The sequence below is a fragment of the Herpailurus yagouaroundi genome, unplaced genomic scaffold (assembly GCF_014898765.1).
Source record: "Herpailurus yagouaroundi ecotype Mexico unplaced genomic scaffold, PumYag 159, whole genome shotgun sequence".
NCBI lineage: Eukaryota > Metazoa > Chordata > Mammalia > Carnivora > Felidae > Herpailurus > Herpailurus yagouaroundi.
In genome coordinates, this window is record NW_024412400.1 from 38,487,371 (window position 1) to 38,511,336 (window position 23,966).

A 23,966-nucleotide genomic window follows, 5' to 3' on the forward strand; every position below is an offset into this window, starting at 1 on the left:
GTGAGGGGAGAAGGAACCAGAGAGTTTTTCCTGGCAGGGAGACTCTCAGAGTTTCCTTTTGGAAGTGAGTGGAGCTGGGGCACTCCCTGCAGTGGAGACAGCATGATTTGTATTCCTAGTCTCTGTGGTCATCGTCTGTGTGCTCAGCCTGTCCTCACTGCACAGTTCATCCTCACGCTGTTTTTCTGTGATTTCAGTTTTGATGTTGACACCTTTTCTCGAGTTAAATTCTGGCAAGACAAACTTGTTGCTGAATGGTGCATCCCAGCAGTGGTCCCTTTCATTCATCTTGGCTGTGTTTCTTTGATTACGGTAGACTTCTATTCTTCCTTCCCCTTCTCAGAGTCATTTTAGACTTTAAAACCTCTTAGGGCTTTGGCTGGAGCTATCAAGTGCATGGATACAGGCATTTTTTAGATGGAGAGCACTCTTCCATTGACCCTCTTAAGAATGAACTTCCTAAGTGGAGGCAGTCATTGGTCTTGCAATAGAGTACAATCCATCTTCCTCTTGTCCTAAAATGTTACTACCCTTAAGAATCTGCCATTTGGTAGCTTGAAATGAGATTTTCAGGCTGGCCTCTGGACTTAAATCTTGATTTCCAAGAATGGGGAGCTTGTAAGTGTCAAGCCACCAGACTGGGTGTTGGGGGATATAGATTTTAGGTTAACTTCTGGGGCTGATGTTAGGCAGGTGACATAACCTTTCCAGAGCTGCTTTCCTCAAAGTGCAGTGGAGGAAATAGGCTCAGAAAGTTGTTCTAAAGGTCAAGTAAGATATAACTCTTGAAAGTGCTTTGAAAATCTGAGTGTTTTAAATTCTCAGTCTGGGGGTGCCTGGGTGGCTCTAATGTACTGGTTAAGCATCCAACTTTGGCTCAGGTCATGATCTCATGGTTTGTGAGTTTGAGCCCTGCGTTGGGCTCTGTGCTGACAACTCAGAGCCTGGAGTTTGCTTTGGATTCTGTCTGTCTGTCTCTCTCTGTCTCTCTGCCCCTCCCCCACTAGTGCTCTGTCTCTCAAAAATAAAAAAATGTAAAAAAAAATTAAATTAAAAAAAAATTCTCAGTCTGTAAGGGAGAGGAAAAGAAGGAAATATATTTTCACCAGGATTGAATTTGCAGGTTGTATTCAGCGCCTTGGCAGGAGGACAAAAGAATTAGGAAGCATATTTCCTGTCCTGAAGAGTTTTAGAGTTGGAAGAATGTACATAAAATGCAAACCGTTTACACTTGAAACTCTGTCTGAAGTCTTTTTTTTTTTTTTTGTCTGAAGATTTTGGGGCCAGACTTGTTTCTTTTTGTTTCCTTCTTTAAATACTTAACTTCTTCCTCCTGACATTGATATTTAGGTATCACAAGAATATCTCTTACTTCTCTTGAGAGGTATGTTTCAGATAATGAGAGTTTCATAATGCATCATGTTTCTCTTATTGCTTTGGCTACCAGGAACCTCAAGGCTACAATTATTGCTTAATCTAAATAACCATGATATCCAATGTGCTTGAGCCATTTCCTTTTGCTTCCTCTTTTTCTTACCTGATGTCTTATTTTTCTTTTGCATTTGAATAGTCTTACTGAATATCTCTCTGCTGGTGCAAGTTGTTGCAGATCTTTTTTGGAATTAGAAATAATTTATATAAATTAATTTGGAAGTATAAATAATGCCAATACATAACAACACCTAACAAACACTGTTCTATGAGAAAAATGCATTCTGAGTTCTAATTCAACATCTTTCCTCCAGTCTTAGTGGTTGAAGAGCAGCCTGTCTTGAATTCTAAAGCAGCTCTAACAGCCAATGGCCACCATTGAAGAAATTAAGTACCAGGTGTGAGGCACTGACCACTTGAGAATTCTCTAGATTGGTGGAGGAACAGGACAAGCTTCAGGCCAGTTCTTTCTCAGCAGCTCTTAAAAGGGTCTGCTCAAGCAGATCGCCTTCCTGGTCCCCATTTGCACATTTACATATAGTCAGTGCTTGATACTCAGAATATTTTTCTCATACTTTAACATGCTTGTGAGGGGCGCCTGGGTGGCTCAGTTGGTTAAGTGTCTGACTTAGCTCAGGTCATGATCTCGCGGTCTGTGAGTTCAAGCCCCGCATCGGGCTCTGTGCTGACAGCTCAGAGCCTGGAGCCTCTTTCGGATTCTGTGTCTCCCTCTCTCTCTGACCCTCCCCCGTTCATGCTCTGTCTCTCTCTGTCTCAAAAATAAATAAATGTTAAAAAAAAAATTAAAAAAACCCCATGCTTGTGAGTCCCCTGGACATCTTGTTAAAATGCAGGTTCTGATTCAGTATTTGTTGGATGGGGCATGAAAGTCTGCATTTTGAATGAGTTCTCAGGTGATACTGATACTGTTAGTCTGGGGAACATGCTTTGAGTGTCGAGGACTTAGAAGTCATTTAAACCTGATCTGTTGAATGGACAAATCTGACTTGTGTATGAAACATACTTCCTAACATTAGAACTGGCTATATTGCTAGACATGCTTTCTTTTAAGAATCCTAATTCTTCATAGTTCCTAATTTTTATCAGTTGAGCATCTTCTGTTAGAAATTTATTATCTCTTCCACCTCTTGGTGAGTTTCTTCTTTCTTCCTTCACCTCCTGACCCACATCACACTCTGAAGTCCATACCTAAAGAAAATATGTTGTGAGCTGTAGTGTCACTGGATAAAGGTCTAGGCTCTCTGGTCTCAGGGGTAGACTGGCTTGTACTTTTTTCTCAGAACTGGGGGTCCTGCAGGGCCTCGCACCTAGTCGGTCCTTCTTAGATGTTTGTTGCTTGATTGGCCTGTGATTCTAAATATTTTTGATAACTGAGGAGAAAAGATCAACAGAAAAATTTATCAACATCTCTCTGCCCATCAAAAGCAGAGGCTAATGCACACTGCATTGGTTTCAGAAATTACCGGGAAGATGATGGCCCTACTCTGCAAAATTAGGGATGATGATGGGCATTGGTGTCCATGTACTGGTTGCATTTGCTCAGGTTTTCAGACAGCTCCTATAATGCTGGTTCACTTCACATCAGGCCACAGAGACCAAAGGTATTCACAAACCAGTGGCTAGAAAACTCTACAAAGTATGCTGTGGAGGCTGCATGTATGAGCATCTATGCCACATGCTGTCTGCCATGTTCCTTCTCCATTCTTGATTCTCCATCACTTTCCTCCTTGCCTCAGTCAGAGAGGTGAATCAGGGATGCCAAGTGACATCTCAGAACTTATACATCTGCATAAACGCACCTTTTTCTACTGAGTTCCTCACCTTGGAATAAGCTTGTAGTTGCCCCAGTAAAGGAAGGGTTCCATTCATGTTGCAAAACATCAGTCATGCTGTGTGTCAAAACAAATTTTTTATTGGCTATGCTTAAAGCATCCAAGTTTGTTCATAGAATATATGAAAAATAAATTAGGATGTATTAAGGAGTTATTGTTTAATGATTTAATTCTCACTGATTTGCATTGATATGATTTTGTGAGTGGAAGAAGAATGTTTTGTTACAATTAGTGAGTGGTAAGTCGCATACACATCAGATATTGAATGGCACTTCTGCTATCTTGAAAAATTTAGCTAAAGTCCCAAAGCCAATAATTGGATAATAATTCCTAAGGAGTTGCTGCTAGACATGTTCCTGCAGCACCTTTAATGAAGTGGCCACACCAGCCCAGTGATCTTCAGCCTAATAACCACCTGCAGCCTACATGAGGAGAACACTCGAAGTTCAAGGGGGATCATTAAGGAAATGAATCACGGGTCTTTGGCTTTTCCTTACAAGCCTGGGGCAGGGGTGGGTCCTCCAGGGCACCAACAATGTATCACAAAAGCATCAATGAGGGAGAACATAAGTCCACTTTGTACCGTCTCCTTTTTCCCTGCTCTTACACTGGAAGAGAGATGGGTAGAGATGGAGAAGGTGTGGAAGGGCAGGGAAGTACAGACCACTCTCCACCCACATGCAGATCAGGACTAAGGTGGAAGAGAGGGTGATCAAGTTGTTCAGGGAGAGGTGGTTAAGATCAATATTTTGATTGAGATTGGACCAAGCCATAGAGAGCCTTGATGATCAAAATGAGGCTTGTTCTTAGACATGGCAGTGATTGCAAAGTTATGAGATCGGTCAAGTGTGGTCAAGGGATAGAAAAGGGAGATCTGACAGGGCAGGTGTGAAGGCAGTGGCTGAGGAAAACAAAGCTGTTTCCCTTTTCTTTTTCAATTTTTAAAAAGTTATTTATTTATTTAAATTTTATTTAAATCCAAGTTAGTTAACATAGAGTATAATAATGGTTTCAGAAGTAGAATTTAGTGGCTCATAAGCTGTTTCCTATTTGAACCCCACTTGATCCAGGCCAGTCAAAGCCAGTGTTTTGCATAAGCCTGGGTGCACCCAAGGGAGTACATCATGCCAGTGATCATTGTCTGTCCTGGGTGTTTCTGGGAAGAAAGGGTAGAGAACGTTTGAGTTATACTTTATATTTTAGCCTCAAGAAATACCATCCTGGTGCTCAAGGGGTGAGGTCCTGTCCCACGCTGCATTCCTTGTAGATATTATCTCATTTGGCTTCTATTTCTTTGGATTAACAAACACTTTTTTTTGCCTTTAAAAAGTTTTTAATTGAAATATAAATATTTCAGGTGGCACAGTCAGCACAATATTTCTGGGTGGCTCAGTTGGTTAAGTGTCCAACTCTTGATTTCGGCTCAGGTATGATCTCACAGTTTGTGAGTTTGAGCCCCACGTCAGGCTCTGTGCTGACAGTGCAGAGCCTGCTTGGGATTCTCTTTTTCCCTCTCTCTCTGCCCCTATCCCACTGGTGCTCTCTCTGTGTCTTTCAAAATAAATAAATAAACTTAAAAAAATATAAATATCTCTAGGAGGGCAGCACCTGAAGCAGTATTAGTCAGTGACTTTGGTGGAATGTCTGATGGGATCAAGTCCCCATCCCTGCTCAGGAACCTTCAGTGGCTCCCCAAGGCCTGTATAATTGAGCCTGAACAATCTAGCCTGGCACACAGTCCCTCCAGGAACTGGTTGCAGACTGCTCTTCTGGATTGGATTCCTAAATCCTCCCATCTTTTCCCACAGGTTGATATAGCTCTACTGGATTCCATGCCTCCTCTTGAACATGCTACTCCCTTTTCTCCCTTATTCCCATCATAGGGAATAGTTCTCTCCATCATTGTCTTTAAAAAGTCTACCTACCTGGCTGGGTCAAGAGGCCACCTTCTATATAAAGACCTCCTCTTACCTCTCAATTGATTTCTCTCTCCCTTAGTGACCCTTAATGCAGAAACCAGCCCCTGCTTTGATAAGAGGATGTTACACATCAGGAGTTAGAGAAAGAGAGCTACAGTTTCAGCAAAATGAGAACTTATGGTAACTTTATTGGGCAGACACTGGGACTTCTTCCTTCAAGCATATGTCATCAGTACCCCTCCTTCTTTTTAGATTTATTTTTAATTTTTTTTACAGCTCTAAGGTTTACTCTTCTCTCTCATATTGAATCTTTTATTTTAAGTATAATTTATTGTCAAATTGACTAACATACAGTGTATACAGTGTGCTCTTGGTTTTGGGGATAGATTCCCTTGATTCATCGCTTCCATACAACACCCAGTGCTCATCCCAATCTCATATTGAATCTAATGAGACCTCCTCTCCCTCAAGAGTCATCAGGTTCCTTCCCCTGCTGATCACATGGCAATTCTCAGAGGAGTTCCTTGTAAATTCTATGTGTTAAGGAACTGACTGATGGATACTCCCCTCCTATCTACCATGCAGCTCTTAGTGGAGGACAAATCTTTAAAAAGTTTTCTGTATCCAGGGGCACTTGGGTGGCTCAGTCAGTTAAGCATCCAACTCTTGAGGTCGGCTTAAGTGATGATCTCAGGGTTCTTGGGATGGAGCCCCCCACGTGTGGCTCTGCAGTGACAGCACAGACCTTGCTTGGGATTCTCTCTCTCTCTCTCTGGCCCTCCCCCACTTGCTCTCTTTCTCAAAGTAAATAAGTAAACATTAAAAATTTTCTGTATCTGTAGATTTATTGTTTACATCATCCTATAGTGTTGTCTGTACACAAAGTCCTTAACTATATTGTCTTGCTATTTTTACTTAGTTTCTTTAATAACTTGTCTTTTATTTGCTTCAGAGCTCATCTCTACCATTGCTTCCTTGCTTCTTGTCACATGAGGCAGTTGAACACGTAGGAAGAAGTCGGTGATTGTTAATTGTTTTACTCTCTAATTAGACCCACTATGGAGTAGATACTACAGGGTATTGGTTTTTAGGGGTGTAGGAAAGTAATTTGGGACAGTCATTTCTAAAGACCAAATGTGTAAATATTAACTGAGTTTGCCTCTCTCTAGTCCTCAGGGGACTTGAAGCAGATCAACAGACTTTTCAAGAAATAAACCACAAGTAGCTGAAAAACACCAAAGTTCAAACTGCATCCAGTGTAAGTCTGTGAGAGAGTTTCTGCAGCAGAAGGAAGTTTGTTGTTCTTGACCTGAACCTTAGTATTCTATGATACTATTGGGGCTGCAAAAATGCTTCTAATCTCACTGACAAAGTTACGTTCTTATCCATAAATCATATCTGGAATTAGAGGAACTGACTGACTGATAGAGAAAAATTTCCCCAGTGACAGTAGACAATGTATGTGTGTGTAAATATATATGTATTTAAATAAGTGTAATTGGTTACTATTATGAAAATATTATTTCAGTTTTAAGTGGTGTTTTTCTGAATTTGATGTGTATTATTTTAAAAATACGATACAGACATAGCTTTTAAACCACCCCCCATCCCGTGCCTCTGACATTATTCATACTGAAGCTTTCAACCAGCCAACTTGGAAAGCACTTTCAACTACAACTCACATCATTAGTGTTTTTGCTGTCTAAGCAGAAAAAATTGGGATGCAGCTTAGCAAAGGCTGAGGAAAACATAAAAGAAGACGGGTAATAGATCTGTTTCTCAACTAGTTTTCCTGTGTAATGAGCAGCCTAATGATGTTTTTCAATTAATATATTTTCATTTATCTCAAGATGAGAAACCCAAGAATATTTTGTTAGGATAATCTGTATTTACCAAGATGTGTGCACTTTGGAGTCATTGGTCTTTACTCAGCTCTTGCTCTGCCAGACATCCCCTTCTGGGCCCTCACAGCTTGGTGTCAGCTCCTGATCTTGCTTCTGGGCTCCAGGCTGGACTTTCCAACTCCCCAATAAACATTTGAGAGAAGTCTGGTTGATATTTGTAACTAAACAGGCTAAGGTAACCTTACAATATATCCCCTAGCAATATTTGCATTTATGGCATTGACATCTCTCTGCGCACCTGAATCACCTTCGACTTATTTTTTTGGTTTCCTGTAATCAGTGGCAGCCAATTCCTGTTGGTTCAGACTTTAAAATATTTAGAGAGCACTTTCTCAGGTTTCTATTTCTATTTCTGCTGTCCTAGTTCAGGTCACATCCTCTTGTGCTTGCCTAGGTCATGGCAACTAATGATGGTCTAATTGATCTCATGAGCTACTGTGATTCTCTCTCAAAAACACACTTCATGTTACCCCCACAGTGCTCTTCTTAAGGAATTACTTAGATGATGCCCTTCTCCTGCTACAAGCCTTGTGGTGGATCCCCACTGCTGACTGAATCTGCCTCTTTTTTTTTCCTTTTAATGATTTTTAAATTTATTTTTGAAAGAGAGAGATAGAGCATGAGCAGGGGAGGAGCAGAGAGAGAGGGAGACACAGAATCTGAAGCAGGCTCCAGGCTCCGAGCTGTCAGCACAGAACCCAATGTAGGTCTTGAACCCACAAACCATGAGATCATGACCTGAGTGGAAGTCCGACGCTTCACCAACTGAGCCACCCAGACACCCTGACTGAATCTGTTCTTAATCTAACTTTCCAGCTTCATTTTCTGTAACTCCCTCCCATCTCCCTGCTCTGAACTGCAAGCAAACAGCTCACTATTGTTCAACGAGATACTTACTCACGTTCACCCCCTGTTCTTTGCTTGGGTTGTTTTCACCCCTAGATCCTCCAGCAAGACAACATACACTGTCCTGCAACTTCCCCTAGTCCCTCACCCCTGCCTGTCCCAAGCATTACTCTTCTTTTCAGGTTGAGAAACACAATCTTTCCTGGTAGGTTTTATGGAGACCATGTTTACATTCTGTCTCTTCTGCACATCAACTTGAGCTCCTGGAAAGTAGGGACTGTGTTTTATTTTATTTTATTTTTTAAAAATCATTATTATTATTATTATTATTATTATTATTATTATTATTTTTAAGATTCAACTTAGTTATGTTATTAAGTGCTCAGTGAATTCTTCTTGTTGATAAATGAATTGTTGCCCTCTTTATGAATCTTTATCTGATCCCTGGAAGCAAGATTATTCTCTTCTTTATGTAACTATACTAATTTGTATATACCTCCAAGGTTTTTCTCTTTGCATTTGGTTTTTAATGATGTGGGTTAGTATGTTTTTCTTTGTATTTATCCTGCTTGGGGCTTGAGGGACTTTCTGAATCTGTGGCTTGACGTATTCTGTCAGCTTTGGAAAATTCTTGGTCATTATTTCTTCAAATATTTGTCTGCCTCCCTTTTTTTCCTGCTTCTCTTTGGGACTCTACGTCCATATAATTCTGCTGGGCCTCCTGTGTTCCTTTCTGTATTTTACATCCCCCTTCTCAGTGCTTCACTCTGGATAATTCCCACTCTTCTATCTTCCAGATTCCTAGTCCCTTTTCCAGCTGTGTCTAATCTTCTATCAAATCTATTTGTTGAGTTCTCAATTTCTGATATGAGTTTTATAATTTATTTGTGATTCTTTTTTATAGATTATAATTATCTTACTTTTTATTTTCATTAATCTATACATCATAGGGGTTTTAAAGTATTTAAATAACTCCTTAAATCTCTGGAGGGTCTGTTTCTATTGTCTTTTTTTTTTTTTTGTGCCTCTTTTTCATCTCTTTTGGATATCTAGTAACATTTTATTAAATTCTGGACAGGTATATGAAAAACCACAGAGGTTATAGATGGTACTTTCTTCCTCCAGCACCGAGATGCTGCGGGCAGCTCTGCTCAGCTTCCCGTGGTCTTAGAGGCCATTGTCTACCTCTTCATAGCTGCTCCTTCGGAACCAGCAAATGCCACGAGGGGAAATGCTGCTCCGATTGTTGGGTTCCTCCCTCTGGGGTCCCTTCTTTTCCTAGATCTGGGCCCTTTAATTCCTGGTTATCTTGCTGGCCCTGAACTCCAAGTTTTGTCTCCATATTTCTGTGAGAAGGATGAAAGTGCTGCTTAGCTCTTTTGCCCCTTAGCAGTTGCTTTCTGCTTGGCTTCTCCGCCTTTCTGTATGTGCCATGCCCTGAGGAGATACGAGGTATGGAATGCTGGGCTCACCTCAGTGAGTTTCTCTTTTCTCTGGGCTCCTGGCCATACAAAGCCTGACTTTCCTGAAAATTCCCAGTGTCTTCAGACAGATGTATCACACTTTTGTAGCTTGTTCAGTGGGATGATTGCTCTGCTATATGATAGTCTGCTATAGTTGAAAGCAGGACTCTATGTTCTATTACAGCACTTTCTTCTACTATAAATTTCTAGGTGTGTTTCTTTCCCTCATTTATAAGTTACTTGAGAGCAGGAACCACATCTTATTCCACTTATCTCTGGTAAAATGCCAATTCATTCATTAATTCATTCGATAGTATTTTTTGAGCACCCACTATGGGCTAAGTGTGGAAAAATTCATCAGTGAATAAAACAGACAAGGTCTCAGCCTGTAGTCCTTGTAGTGGAGCTTATTTGCTAGTGAGAGAGAAGGCACACAAACAAAGAAAATGCAAAAATACCAAATAGTAACATGTGTTAGTGTAATATTAAATTAGAATGCTGGAATGGAAGGCGGGTGACCACTTAAAGCACTCTCTACGTGGGTCATCATTAGGTTGAGGTCTAAATGACAAAAAAAAAAAAAAAAAAAAAAAAAAAAATCAGGCATGAAGAGCCCTGGAGTAGATCCAGGTATAGGGAGGAACAATGGCAAGGGACCTGGGGTGTTTGCTAAAGTGGATTAATGTGTGAGATTCTAAATTCAAAATGTCAATGTAAGCTTTTTTTTTTTTTCTTAAGAGAACATTACTTTATACGTCTTGAAATGGCTTCTAATTATAAGTTGTAAATGTATCTGAGGTACTTCAGTCATTTAGGAATCTTGAATATTACTTATGGCTCCTGGAAGAACTAAGACATCTATAACAGGCATACTTCACTGCAGGAGGGTCCCTTGCCCGCCAGGGTGGCAAAGCTGAGTGGAAACAATAACTGATTTTTCCTTATCTTTGAGGCTATCTGAATTTGAAATATGCTATTTTTGTTTAACAATCATATTAATAATTATTTATATATGGGGCGCCTGGGTGGCTCAGTCGGTTAAGTGTCCGACTTCGGCTCAGGTCATGATCTCGCAGTCCGTGAGTTCGAGCCCCACGTTGGACTCTGTGCTGACCTCTCAGAGCCTGGAGCCTGTTTCAGATTCTGTGTCTCCCTCTCTCTCTGACCCTCCCCCATTCATGCTCTGTCTCTCTCTGTCTCAAAAATAAATAAACGTTAAAAAAATAATTATTTACATAAAACAATTATATTTTTATCAGGGCTCTGTATCAGTCAGGAGCTTAGCAACCAACAAATTCCGATTCATATAGTTCAAGAGACTGCAAATAAGAGGCTGCTTACAGGGGTGTAGACAGGGTGAAGGGAACAAGCAGGGATGGTGAGGGATTAGCAATGGTGGGAGCCAATACTGTCCTAGGCCTGAAGGGACAAGGGGTGTTACAAAGTCCATTACTTCAGTCCAGTGCAAGCTGAAGTCAGGGAAGGGTGCAGCTCAAAAAATATGGCCCAGAGCAGGAAAGAAATGCCCTGTCTTCTCTTTCCTTCTGCCTCATCTTGAGGTGCCTCCTTTGGCCAAACCCACCCAAGAGCCAGCTGGCAGTGGAGCCTGGTTGATGCAATGCGGCCCGCAGGAGTTGGTCCCCAGAGCTCAGAGCTGCATGGACAAAGGCCAAGGATGGACCCAGGGCGAGGAAGAAAGTAAGCCACAATGCACACATCCTCACTTTTGAAATAACAAGCAATAATAGGTCTGAAGAGAGTTTGTAGGTTTCTTTTGGAGCTCCAGCCTCACTAGGACCTGTGTGATACAAAGTGCCTTTCCCCAGCTAAGGATAGAGAACCTGAGGGGTTTTCAGTCATGTCTTTAAGCATAGGAAATTATTTGAAAAGAAGTTGAAATTAGCTCGGGGGACTCTGAGAATGGAATTCGCAGTGGAGTTTTTAAGGCTTGTTTTAAGGCCAAGTCTTGTGTTTGTGCTTGTGGGAGAAAGGGATAGACCAGGAAAGAGTAGGTATGAAGGTGCAGGATTGGGGGTCTGGGAAGAAGAGCCCTGTGGCCGACATGGATTTCTCAATGTATAATCATTGATACCCCCAGAAATTCTTGAAATCTAATCGTATGCTGAAAATGTGTCTGCTAATGAAAGGTTCTTGACATTGATACGAGCATGGTTTTATGATGCACAAATACTTACATTTTCAATTCAGCAATTTAAAGTAGCCAAAATCTTCAACTGTCATTGCTCGACATATACAAAACTCCCGTGCATACTTGTCTATGTATTCTCCTACATAAAATATCAATCCTCCCAGGCTCAGATACTTGGTGGATTTAGGCTAAGTCATATTTAGACCACATCTGATATTTTGTCTAAAACTTCCCGAACTGAACAACCTCTTATTCTACATCCAAATATTGTGTAATATTTCAGTCAATAATTTTTTGTTAATGTCGAACTTAGATTTCCATTGTTTCTCTTTCATGTGGAAAATAGAACAGTTCCTAGATGGGGAAGGGCATGGGATATATCTTATTGGATCAAAGGGTATGCATACCGTTTTGTTCTTGAGCACTTGAAATGATTTATGTCACATATTCCCTTCCAAAAGCTTAGTATTTACCATTCTAACTATTTTATAAATTGTTAACTCATTAAATTTCAAGCATTTCTGTGAAGTAGGTACTATTATTATTATGATGCTCATTACACTATGCGGGAACTGAGAATGGTGGCATGGAGGGGTTAAGTACCTAACACAAGGCTGCACGGTTAATAAATGGAATTAAAACTGAGATTTAAACAGGAAATCTGGCTCCACAGTCTGTGGCCTGCACTGCTATGCCAGGCTGTCTGCATTCAACGGTGGCTTGAGTTTTATGATAATTCCACTATTGTAGGGTTGAGATTTCCATATTATGAATCGAAGTGTGTACCAAACATTTAAACCAACATTTTCAAAAGCACCCAGTACATCAGCCCTCACATTAAAAATACTGCTAATTAGAATATTACCATAGCATTTAAATACAGAGAACAAACTGAGGGTTTCTGGAGGGGAGGTGGGTAGGGAGATGGGCTGAGTGGGTGAGAGATATTAAGAAGGGCACTTGTTGAGATGAGCACTGGGTGTTAATATGTAAGTGATGAATCACTGGGTTCTCCTCCTGAAGGCAATACCATGCTGTATGTTAACAAACTTGAATTTAAATAAATAAAATTAAAAAAAAAGGATATTACCAAAATAGAATCCATTAATGTTTCTTTGGGCCAATAAAAGGAAAAGATTTAACAAGCATTCCTTAAAATTCACTGCAGGAATGCCGCTATAGGATGTCCCCCGTAGAAAGGTTTCTCTCAACGAGTAAGTTTGGAGAACATCATGTGTTATATCCATGTATTTGAGATTCACGACCCACATAGTAAAAGTTCAATGAAGTCCTCACTAAAGACACCTGTTTAACTTTTTTTTAGCCTGGAATTTACCAAGTTGACAAAAATTATTTTTTCACAAAACACTTATTATCAGACTGAAGGGCCAGTGTTGTACAATTTTGAGCTGGTCCCTTAAAATTAAAGCCTTGGCTCTGAGATTTCTTGAAGGCAAACAAAAAGTGGGGAGGGGCTGAAGAAAATGACCAGCAAGCGAAATGATTCAGGCTGGCATCTTTGTGTCTGCACTGTCCAAATTCTCCTGTTAAGGTCTACAACAATCTGCTAAAAGGGTATTTCCTATCACTGAATAGCATCGTCTGTTGGATTTCTTTCTGATCTGAAGCAGCTCTTGATGCAAATTTGGGAAGAGTAGCGGTGAATCTCACTTGCCTTTCGTGTGTGTGCTGTAGATATCTCCTCAAATAGCCTTGCTTTGTTTGACATTTTAGAGTGATTTCTGAATGTTCAAAAAGGGCAGATTCTAAATCCAGATCTGGTGAGAAATGCTGTTACTTATCTGAGAAGAGCAGCAATGGAGTGCACACACAGATGTGAAAGGAGATCTTTTTAAAACAGAAATAAGAGAGGAGAGAGATAGAGAAGAACTTGATGTAGGAATTTGATATTACTGAAGGCCCTGCAGTTATGGTAGGCACCTCATGCTGTAATTTCTCTTCATTTGGGCTGGGATTCCCAGCCACATTCTAAGAATATGGTTAAGAACATTGTATTCTCTGTACTGTAACTCTCTCTCTCTCTCACTCTCGCTTTCTCTCGATTTCTCAACACCAGTCAGGTTTGGGCTTATTGTATTTTTGGACAACTCGTTCTGACTCTGGCTTTGTCCTCTCTTCCCATGTCTTCCCCATGGTAGTGACCCCTCCCCCCCATCTTTTGGTCCCTCTGGACAAGTCAACCCTCCCCAGGGCAAGATGGAGAACAACTTCGCTTTCTTTCAGTCATCATTGCTTCTCCTGTTTCTCCCCATCAACTGGCTCCCAAGGCCCAGGACTATCGGGAACCACTGTTGTGTGGACCCTCAACGCTGCGCTTCTATTTTCCATTAGTCTTGGGCCTGCGCCGGCAGGGAGAAAACTGCTCTCTGGAAGTAAACTTGTGACCTGTGCAAAATGAATTCACTTTTCGATGGCACCAGAGGACCATTTAGTAAATTACTTTCATTGTACAGAATACCACCCTGGTGTCCTGGAAGATGGAATTGGTGTCACATGGGTGAGCTATTTTCTCCCTGAGAAAAAGTATACTTCCGTAAAGGGCTCTGGCAGGTGTGTGATGAGTCTGGTCGGGGGGACGGTGGGAGGGGGGTCTGGCAGGACAGGGCAAGCATGGCGATAGAGTTTGGTCCCTAACACTTCTAGAAGTGGGTCAGGAGGGTTTTCTGGGGACACTAAAACTAATTCTTCACTGCAGTTTGTGGCAGTAACATTGACTAATGGAAACAACAACAATGGCAACAAGTGTTTACTTGGCTCCTGTCAAACTCTGGCACAGTGGAAGATACTTCACACATATTGTGTCATTTAATTTAGCAAAAACAGTAAGAGATAGGTATTTTGATATCGCTGTTTCATGGAAATGAGACTTTAGAGAATTTAAGCCTCATATTAAGGTCAGGCACATAGAATGTGTTGACATGAGAATACAAATTCATTCATTCATTCAACAAATATTTATGTTACAGAGACCCTTCTGGGTGCCAGGGATATAGCAGGCAACAAACCCCCCAAATGAGAATATAGTATATTAGACAATGAAAAGTGTAATGGAGAAAAATAAAGCAGGATAAGGAGATGGAAAGCCTTTTTGTGGATGACTGTTCTATTTTATGTGAGCAGGGGTCAAGGAAGTTGTCTCTGATAAGGTGACATTTAAGTAGAATTGAAAGGAAGGCAGAAGTGAGTCACGTACATACTTCAGAGACCAGGAAACAGTAGGAGCAAGGGCCCTGTGATGAAAATGTGCTTGGCGTGGGCAAGGACAGGAGATCAATGTGACTGGAGCAGAAAGGGGGAGGGGCAGGGGTAAGAAATGAGGGTAAATGCCCTTATCAAAGAGACCTCCGAGAGCTTCCTCGCCTCTTTTGCCACGTGAGTACACAGTGAGGACTGCGGCTATCTACAAACCAGGAAGTAATCTTTCATCAGACACTGTATCTATTGGTGCCTTCATCTGGGATTTCCCAGCCTCCAGAACTGCGAGAAAGTTTTTTTTTTTTAATTTTAATTTTTTAATGTTTATTTATATGAGAGAGAGAGAGAGAAAGAGAGAGAACTTGAGCAGGGGAGGGGCAGAGAGACAGAGACAGAATCTGAAGCAGGCTTCAGGCTCTGAGCTGTTAGTACAGAGCCCGATGTGGGGCTCGAACTCACGAACCATGAGATCATGACCTGAGCTGAAGTTGGACACTTAACCGACTGAGCTACCCAGGATCCCCAGAGAAATAAATGTTTTTAAGCCACCCAGTCTATGGTATTTTTGTTAGAGGAGCTCGAATGGGCTAATTCACACTATAAAGGCTAGTAAGGGTTCTTCCTTTTGCCGTGGGAGATGTCAAGCCCCTGGTACTCTTTAATTGCCCAGAGTCAGGAGGCCCAGCCTCTATGCCCCAGGAGAGGATCGTCACCCTTTGGGGTTCCATGAATGGATCACAGATGGATGCTGTAATTCTTCACTCTTCCAGCTAGGTATAGAGGAGAACAACACCCCTTTCACCTTCACCATCTCTGTGCTTTTTGAAACTTGCATGGGGAAGTGAGTTGCCCAGCAGAACAACTCTGAGGAGGCCCCTGCCACCCTCTAGACCCACATACCACGTTGAGTCACAAGAATGGACAAATGGCTTCGGGTTTTCCCACATTTCTTCCTGAGAGATTTCCTGGGCCAACTCCATGCTGAATATGTCGTGAATATATTTTCTTTAATCCTTAATCGCCATCTGATAAGCCCTCCCTGAATGTTCCCCTATCCCCACGCTACTCTGTACATGCTGAAATCTGACCCTTCTTCCATTTCTCTTCATCTGTCCAACCCTCCCTCTATGCCCTTTGGAGCTCTTGGTTGTCATTCTGTCATGAGCACACACATTCTCATTCTCTTCCCTGGATGTGCCCTTTACCCTCTCAATCCAGCTGGACCCTGGCTCTCCCTGAGGACACTGCTTCTTCTGCAGTCTTCTCAAGGAGAGACTTTTGATTTCATACCCCATGGACCTTAAAGCCTGGAAAAAAGGGCAAGTCTCTTCCTGACTTGCCTTTGCTACTTCTAATTAATCATTGCTCTTGCTTCCAACTTCAAAGCTCTCAGCCCCTTTGAAGCACATCATCTGATGTTACCACCTGCTACCCCACCTTGTTGTCATTCACTGACCTTAGTCCTTGTGCCTCCAGCACCTGCTTTGCTGTCTTTATCTCTACTGCCAACGATAATGATAGTGACAGCACTCACTGAGTTTTCTCTCTTCTCCTGGAACTCTTCTAAACACCCCAAAAGCTTTATCTTATTTAATTCCTTTAATGCTATGAGATAGGTATTGTTACCACCCTCATTGTATAGATGAGCAAATTGAGGTGCAGAGAGTAATACACTTTGCCTAACATCACACACAGTTAGTGACAGAGTCAGAACTGGAAATGCAGCCTGGCTCCTGAGCGTGCGCACTTAAACACTATATTAAGCTGTTTCCTTGTCAATGTTCTTGGCAAACTTAACAGCTATGCAGATGACCCGTTTGACACCCTGGCCTCTCCGTTCCTTGATCTCCTTGGTTCCTCTACTCTACCACAACTACCCACACCTACAGTCACATCCATGGCCTTGTCATCAGTGATAACAGCGTTACCTCAAAATGTTGATTTTGAGTTTTGCACTCTTTGTGTCTTCCTAACCCTCTACAGTAGTAGTCCCAATTCAGAAATCCCTCAACCTTGGGAAAGCCTCAATTCCAACAAATGGTATTAATATATCCCGTACCCCCTGCCCCAAATCTTCATATCCTTTCAGTGGAGTATGGCAACAAGTTGAGGGAGCACTTCCTGATTTATCTAAGGCTGTATAACAAATCACCACAGAGCTTAGTGGCTCAAGACAGCAAACTTTATTTGCTCACAATTCTGCAGGCCAGAAATTTGAGCAACTCTTGACTGGATGGCTCTTCTGTTCCATGTGGCTTCAGCTGGAGATCCTCATGAGGCTGGAGTCAGATGACAGCTGAGATTGGAGTGTCCACGACGGCCTATCTCAGGTCTGGAACCTCGGTGGTGATGGCTGGGATCTCTCTCTTGCTCTCTCTCACTCACTCTCAGTTCATGCAGGGCTGCCTCCAGGGTCTGTCTTGGGCTTCCTTACATGACAGCTGGATGGCAAGAGTGAGTATTTTAAAAATTTTTTTTTTTCAACGTTTATTTATTTTTGGGACAGAGAGAGACAGAGCATGAACGGGCGAGGGGCAGAGAGAGAGAGGGAGACACAGAATCGGAAACAGGCTCCAGGCTCTGAGCCATCAGCCCAGAGCCCGACGCGGGGCTCGAACTCCCGGACCGCGAGATCGTGACCTGGCTGAAGTCAGCTGCTTAACCGACTGCGCCACCCAGGCGCCCCAAGAGTGAGTATTTTAATTGGCAAAGCTCGAAGCTGCAGAAACTTTGCACACAGCACGCAGCACTTTGGCTGCATTCTCTTAGTCAAAACAAAATATACAGTGAGCCCCAATCCAAAGGGAGGGGAAATAGACTCCACCTCTTGGTGGGTGAGTGGCAGGATCACACCGCAAAAGAGCATGTGCATGGGGGGTGTTGTTGTAGCCGTCTTTGGAAATACATTTTAACCGTGACATAACACTTCAATTTCCCATTATCTGTCTCATCCTCTCCCCTTTCCTCCTTGCCTGACAATATTCCTGACCTGGTCAAACCCAACTATCAATCCACTCCATGCTTGCATTTGAGTAGATGAATGTTTCTGGAGAAAAATCATGCAACTTTCTGAATTTTTAATAGAAACGTTCTAACTTTCTAACTTTGCTTCCAACCAGCTGGCCTTCTTTCAAATTTGCATGCCATGCTCCTTCCAGTCTCTGGCCCCTGAATGTGACACTCCCCCAAACATTTGCATGGCTGTTGTCAACCATTCACATCTCATCTCCTCCCAGAGGCCTCTGAACACCTTAATCAGGAAGATTTCACTTGCCCTCTTGTAGACACCCCATATCACATTACTTCATTTTCTTCATAGCAGTCACCCTCTAAAATTTGCTTATTCATCAAATGGTTTCTGTGTTTACTGTTAATTTCCTCACCAGAATGCTAGCTTTTTGAGGGCAAGACTTTATCTTGTGATTCATAGAGTCTAGACAAGGCCTAGAACAGAGTATGTTCTCTGTGGATATTTATTAACTCGCTGAACCAATGCTTTTTGATTTACTGAATCATATAAGTAATTCAAGCATATGAGAAAAATTTCAAATAACATCAAGGCATAAAATAAAAAGTAAAATTATCCTTCTGCCTTCTCCAGGTTCTGCTCCTAAAAAGTAAGTTGGTTTGGGAAGTTGTGGAATTTAGCACATGAACATCATCCCTCTCTCTCCTCTTTTTTTTTGAAAGTTATATTGTTGTTTAGAATGTCTTCTTTTGTTTCCCTTTATAACTATATACCTTCTTTTGGTTATACTTTATCACTATTTCTTGGGTCCCCTTTATGTAATAAGAGAAAATGTACCATAGCCTCTCCCTTCCCCTAGTCTCTATCCCCTCTCCCCTCAACATGGGTTATTACTGTTACATGATCAAGGTTTATTACATTTATATTCTGGTCTGTAACTATAATTACGTCTTCTGTGCTTTTACGATAGGTTAGTTTCTTAAAATCAAAAACCATTAAATGGCAATTGGAAATTATAATTATGTAAATATTATTCAGTGGAGAACCAAGTAGTTTGATTAGAGTTGTAGAGAAAGAAAAATAATCCTAAATTACCAAACTTATGGCACTCAAAGGAGAAAAGACCCAATCTTCAAGGTCAAATGAGTTCTCTGTTTTCCACTTCATATTACTTTACTTGCTAAAATCATGCTGCAGTTTAATTTGCTTTGATTTGACATTTGACGTTTCTTGACAGCTTTCTTTATCTTTTCTAAAATCTCTAATTGCCTCTCTTTTTTTCTTGTTGATATGAATATTATAATAATAAAATAAATCTTTTATAACAGTTACTCAAGGTCAGGCACTAAATACCGTGCATGCATTATTTCATTTAATACCCACAATGACCCTAGGAAGTAGAAATTATTTTTATACCCATTTTTAAACCAGAAAAGTGAGCCAAGGGGAATTTAAGTAATTGCTCAAGGTCACATACTTAGTTTGTAATTTGAACCAAGCAGTCTGATTTTTGGAGATGGAGATTTTAATCACGTGATTTATTTATCTAATTAGTAGGTATATCAAGCTTCTATAATTACACTGTTGTCGAAATAAATCGATTTTTTTAATTGATGGCCTTTACGGGATGCAGGGGACATTCCCAACTTCCTGTTTCAGTGTGAGTTTTAGGTTTTAGTATTGCTGCATAGCCGTCATCTTGACATTTTTTTTGTTGCACTTCTGGTTTGATCCACACATCTTCCTGTTTCTTTCGTTTCATTTAAATTTTTGCTGGCATACATATAAGTCTTTCAGAAAGTGTAACTAGAGAGCCAAATTTCTGAATCCTTGCACGTTTAAAAAGTTCTCGCACTTGATTGATGGTTTGCTTAGCTATAGAATTTAGGTTGAAAATAATCTACCAGAACTTTGCTGGGATTGTGCCACTATCTCCCAGGATCCAGAATAATTGATGAGAAGTCTGATGCCCATTCTTTTGTAGATATTTCCCCCATCCCGCCCTTAAGGTTTTTGTTCTTCTCCTTAACTTTGATGTTTCAAAATTTCATAGTAATATGTTTAGGTGTGGGCCTTTTTGTTCAGTAATTGGTGCATCCAAGACTTGTGTTTGCTTCTGCTCTAGGAAATTTTCTTAAATGATTTATTTAATTTTCTTCCTTCCAGTTCTTATTTTTTTCTCTCCTGGAACTCCTGTGGGATTGGTGGTGGAATTCCTAGATGGAAGTTAGAGCTACCATTTTGCTTAAGTTTTTCTCCTCTTTTCCTTTAAAAATTTCCTCCTTTCCTTTCTTCTTTCTTCCTTCTTTTAAATCTCAATCTTTTCTGTGACTTTGTCTTCTGGCCCTTCTATTGATTTTTCTTTTGACAATTCTGTACTTAATTTACAAAGCATTGCAGTTGTTCTCTGTACTATGTTCAAGTATCCTGTTCAATTTTGATGGATACAGTCTCTTTTCAAACCTGTACATGCACTTTAGTAATCAGTTCCTTTGTTTACCTTCGAGATTCTTTCATGCTGTTGGTTTTCTTAAAATGTTTGCTGAGACTTGGTGGCTTGTTCCTGTTTGTAATAGAAAGATTAGATTTTTAAATGTGGGCCACTAAGGTAAATTCCTTTTGGAGCCGAGGAGATCTCTTTTTACAGCAGATATCACCATCCTTCTTTTCCAAAAAGATGTCTCTGGGCTATTCATACTCTGGGGGCAGTTCACACTGCTTGCTCCCCATATATAACCTGGTATATTTTTATCCAACTAAAACCAGAATAAAGTGAGTGCCATGGGAAGGCTTAGGGAGAAAGAAGGGGAGTCTGTCTTATAGGTGGTGGTTCTGCCACGGGTTAGTATTTTAAGTGGCTGATTGTGTACAATGGAGCCCTAGAAGGTTTTTGTTTTTGTTTTATTATTATTGTTATTATTTTATTTTATTTTATTTTAGCAAGAGCAGGGGAGGGGGCAGAGGAGAGAGAGAATCTTAAGCAAGCTCCATGCCCAGTGTGGAGCCTCATATGGGGCTTGGTCCCACGACTGTGAGATCATGACCTGAGCTGAAATCAAGAGTCAGATGCTTAACTGACTGAGCCACCCCGGAGTCCCTGTTTTTGTTTTTTTAAAATGAAGACTTTATTTTTGTAGAGCAGTTTAAGGTTCATAGTGAAGTTGAGAGGAAGGTACAGAGGTTTCCCTTTTACCCCCTTCTTCCACACACGCATAGCCTCCCCCACAATGGATATTCCACAACAGAGGGGTACATTTGTTACAACTGATGAACCTACACTGACACATCCTGATTACCCCAAGTCTATAGTTTACATTAAGGTTCACTCTTGATGTACAAACGTATGATGACATGTATCCATTACTATATTATGCAAAGCATTTTCATTGCTCAAAAAGTCCTCTGTGCACTTCCTGTTGCCCCTTCCCTCCCCCTGCCCCCAACCCCTGGCAACCATGGATCTTTTTATTGTCTCCATAGTTTTGCCTTTTCTAAAATGTCATATCCAGAATGTCATATTATTGGAATCATACAGTATGCAGCCTTTTCAGATTTGCTTCTTTCACTTAGTAATATGCATTTAAGTTTTCTCTCCAAGTCCTGATAGTTCACTTCTTTTTATTGCTAAATAATATTCCTTTGTCTGGATGGACCACAGTTTATTTTTATCCATTCATCTACTGAAGGACATCTTGGTTGCTTCCAATTTAAAGTGTTTTTTAATGGTGGTGAGTTTTTTGTCCTTGTCTCAAAACCCATTGATCAGAACTATCTCCTCCAGCCCCGTATTATCTTACAAAGTCACTGCCCCACTGTAACCACTGGCAACACAGCCAACTTCCAGGACTCAGAATATAGAGCAACTGTTTAAATCTCTGTTGTCTAAGAAGGGGCTCGGCAGGTTAGCCTTGGGCTAGCCCTGGCCTCTTCCTAACTTCTTATTTCGTGCCTATTTTACCACAAATATATCTTTTTTTCCCTCATGAATATGAGATCATTGTGAAAATTCGAAAAGTTCTGAAGTTGGAATATTAACCATCACTCAATATTATACCACTCAGTAAACAGGTGAAAAGGTAAGTAGCACATGATGTATACAGTTTTTAGTTGACTTAAAAGATTTATAGTTCGTATTTTTTTGATAAGTTTATTTATTTTTGAGAGAGACAGAGACAGTGTGAGTGGGGGGAGGGGCAGAGAGAGAGAGAGAGAGAGGGAATCCCAAGCAGGCTCCGTGTGGTCAGCACAGAGCCGGATGCAGGGCTCAAACTGACGAAACTGTGAGATCACGACCTGAGCTGAAACCAAAAGTCGGATCCCTAGCCAACTGAGTCACTCAGGCGCCCCTATAGCTCGTGTTTTTAAACATTCTTCAAAACATGATCCCTGATTGTTGCATGGTATTTATCACATGGGTATACTACAGTTCAATTTTTCTCTACTTTTGAAGTTTGGGATATTTCTAGTTTTTGTTTTTTTTTTTTTTATCATGAATGCTACTATGAGAAATAAACTCATTCATAAAGGTTTGCTTTGTTTTGTTTTCACACATTTCTTAGTTCCTTGGATTAATTCTTAGAATGCAGATAATAGGCAAAAGTGTTTCAACACATTCTAGAGCTTTTGTTACATACTGCCGAATTGTCCATCTGATGGTGAAAAATGGCTATACTTTTTGCTAGTATGTAAAAATTCCCTTTTGACTGAACTAACATCTAAACTTGATATCGTTTTAAAAAAGAGAGAGACTGGGGAAACAAAGATTTTCTATCAGTATGATAGGGGAAAATATTTTTAGGCGTTTTTTTCTCTTGCATTTTTAAAAAATCCTTAGTGAGATTAAATATGTCTGGTATCCCATTTGCATTTCTTCTTTAGCAATTTTTCCTTTCAGATCTTTTGCCTTTTATTGTGCTAGTGTGCTTCTCTTTTATTAATTTATTTGTAAGCCTTTTATAAATTAAGAATTTTTCACACATTTATATGGACGTATGCATATCTATATCTACAAAATCAAACAATTTACTTAAATATTGTTTATTTAAATCTTGCTATTGTTGCGTTTCTAAAGCAGGAGTGAGATGTGAGCCCTCCATGGAAGGGTTGGGCCTCCTCTAGGAGGCACAGAGCCCACAGAGCCGTCAGCGCTGTTACCATTTTGCAAAGCTCCAGGGAAGCAAAACAAAAGAAACAGGGCAGCTTTGAAGGTCCCTGCCAAACTCTTTAGAGCAACAGGATTAGGAGGAAAATGAGGCTTCTAAGAGCATGACTAAACATTTAATACCCCCTCGGAACCCACAAAACAAAAACACAATCATCTTCATCTCACAATTAGAAAGAAATCACGAAGGACAGTGGCTTTGCTGATCTCCTTAAATGCATTATAAACCTTATATGGAAATTTTTTTTTTTTGCAACAAAGTGGCCCAAGCTTTATGGCCAGCACAGGATAACTCAGAGCAGATCTTCAGGTACCCAAGACTTTTCATCCCTAGAAACATGGGGCTTAATTTCTACATCATACGTGGTTTTAGTCTGCATAAATTTACTACTGCTTTTGAAATAATTCAATTTCAAGAACAATGGAAGCTCGAACCCACTTTGGTGGTGGCCATTAATAGCTCTTGTTTGATGAATAATTCTGAAAACTCTTTTTTTCTCGTCACAAAAAATGAACTGGTGATGCATATGCTAGCATTAAGAAAGAGCTTAATATATTGGCAGATAAAAACACAGCACACACTGAAGGAATGTATTATGGACATAAGCCATAAAAATGTTTTCAATTTCTTTTGGTGTTAAGATACAGCGTAAGAAACTAGTCAATTTCTGGAGAGTCACTTGAGGCAATTTGCATATAGAATGTTTATGGCAGATGTGACTGAATAAATGGAGCCAGTTCCTGTGAATGTTGCCTCCCATCTTTGTCCAGGCTACCAGCATCTGGAAATTGTGGCCATGCTGCATTAAGAAAATGATTACAGGGATCGAAGACAATATTAGGTCTTCCCCACAAAGTTTATACGATTTTAACTGAATTTGCAGCTAACTGATGTAGTACTATTAGAGGTTTCTGTGAAGTGAGCAACTTAAGGAACTCTTTCAACAGCAAGAGAAATATTTTTCTCCCAGTCCCAAAAACTTTTTTCGTTTCTTTTCTTTTCTCTTTTCTTTTCTTCCTTTCCTTTCCTTTCCTTTCCTTTCCTTTCCTTTCCTT

The 23,966-nt window shown here is 40.6% G+C and overlaps 1 long non-coding RNA gene across 1 annotated transcript in view; it reads right to left on the reverse strand.

Annotated features, from left to right (window-relative positions):
• Positions 1-16,941: 16,941 nt before the first annotated feature.
• LOC121033779 (uncharacterized) overlaps positions 16,942-23,966 on the reverse strand; it is an 8,096-nt gene continuing 1,071 nt past the window's right edge. The window contains exon 2 of the long non-coding RNA XR_005792108.1: positions 16,942-17,222. This is a non-coding gene — a long non-coding RNA (uncharacterized LOC121033779). The remainder of the gene's footprint in view (positions 17,223-23,966) is intronic.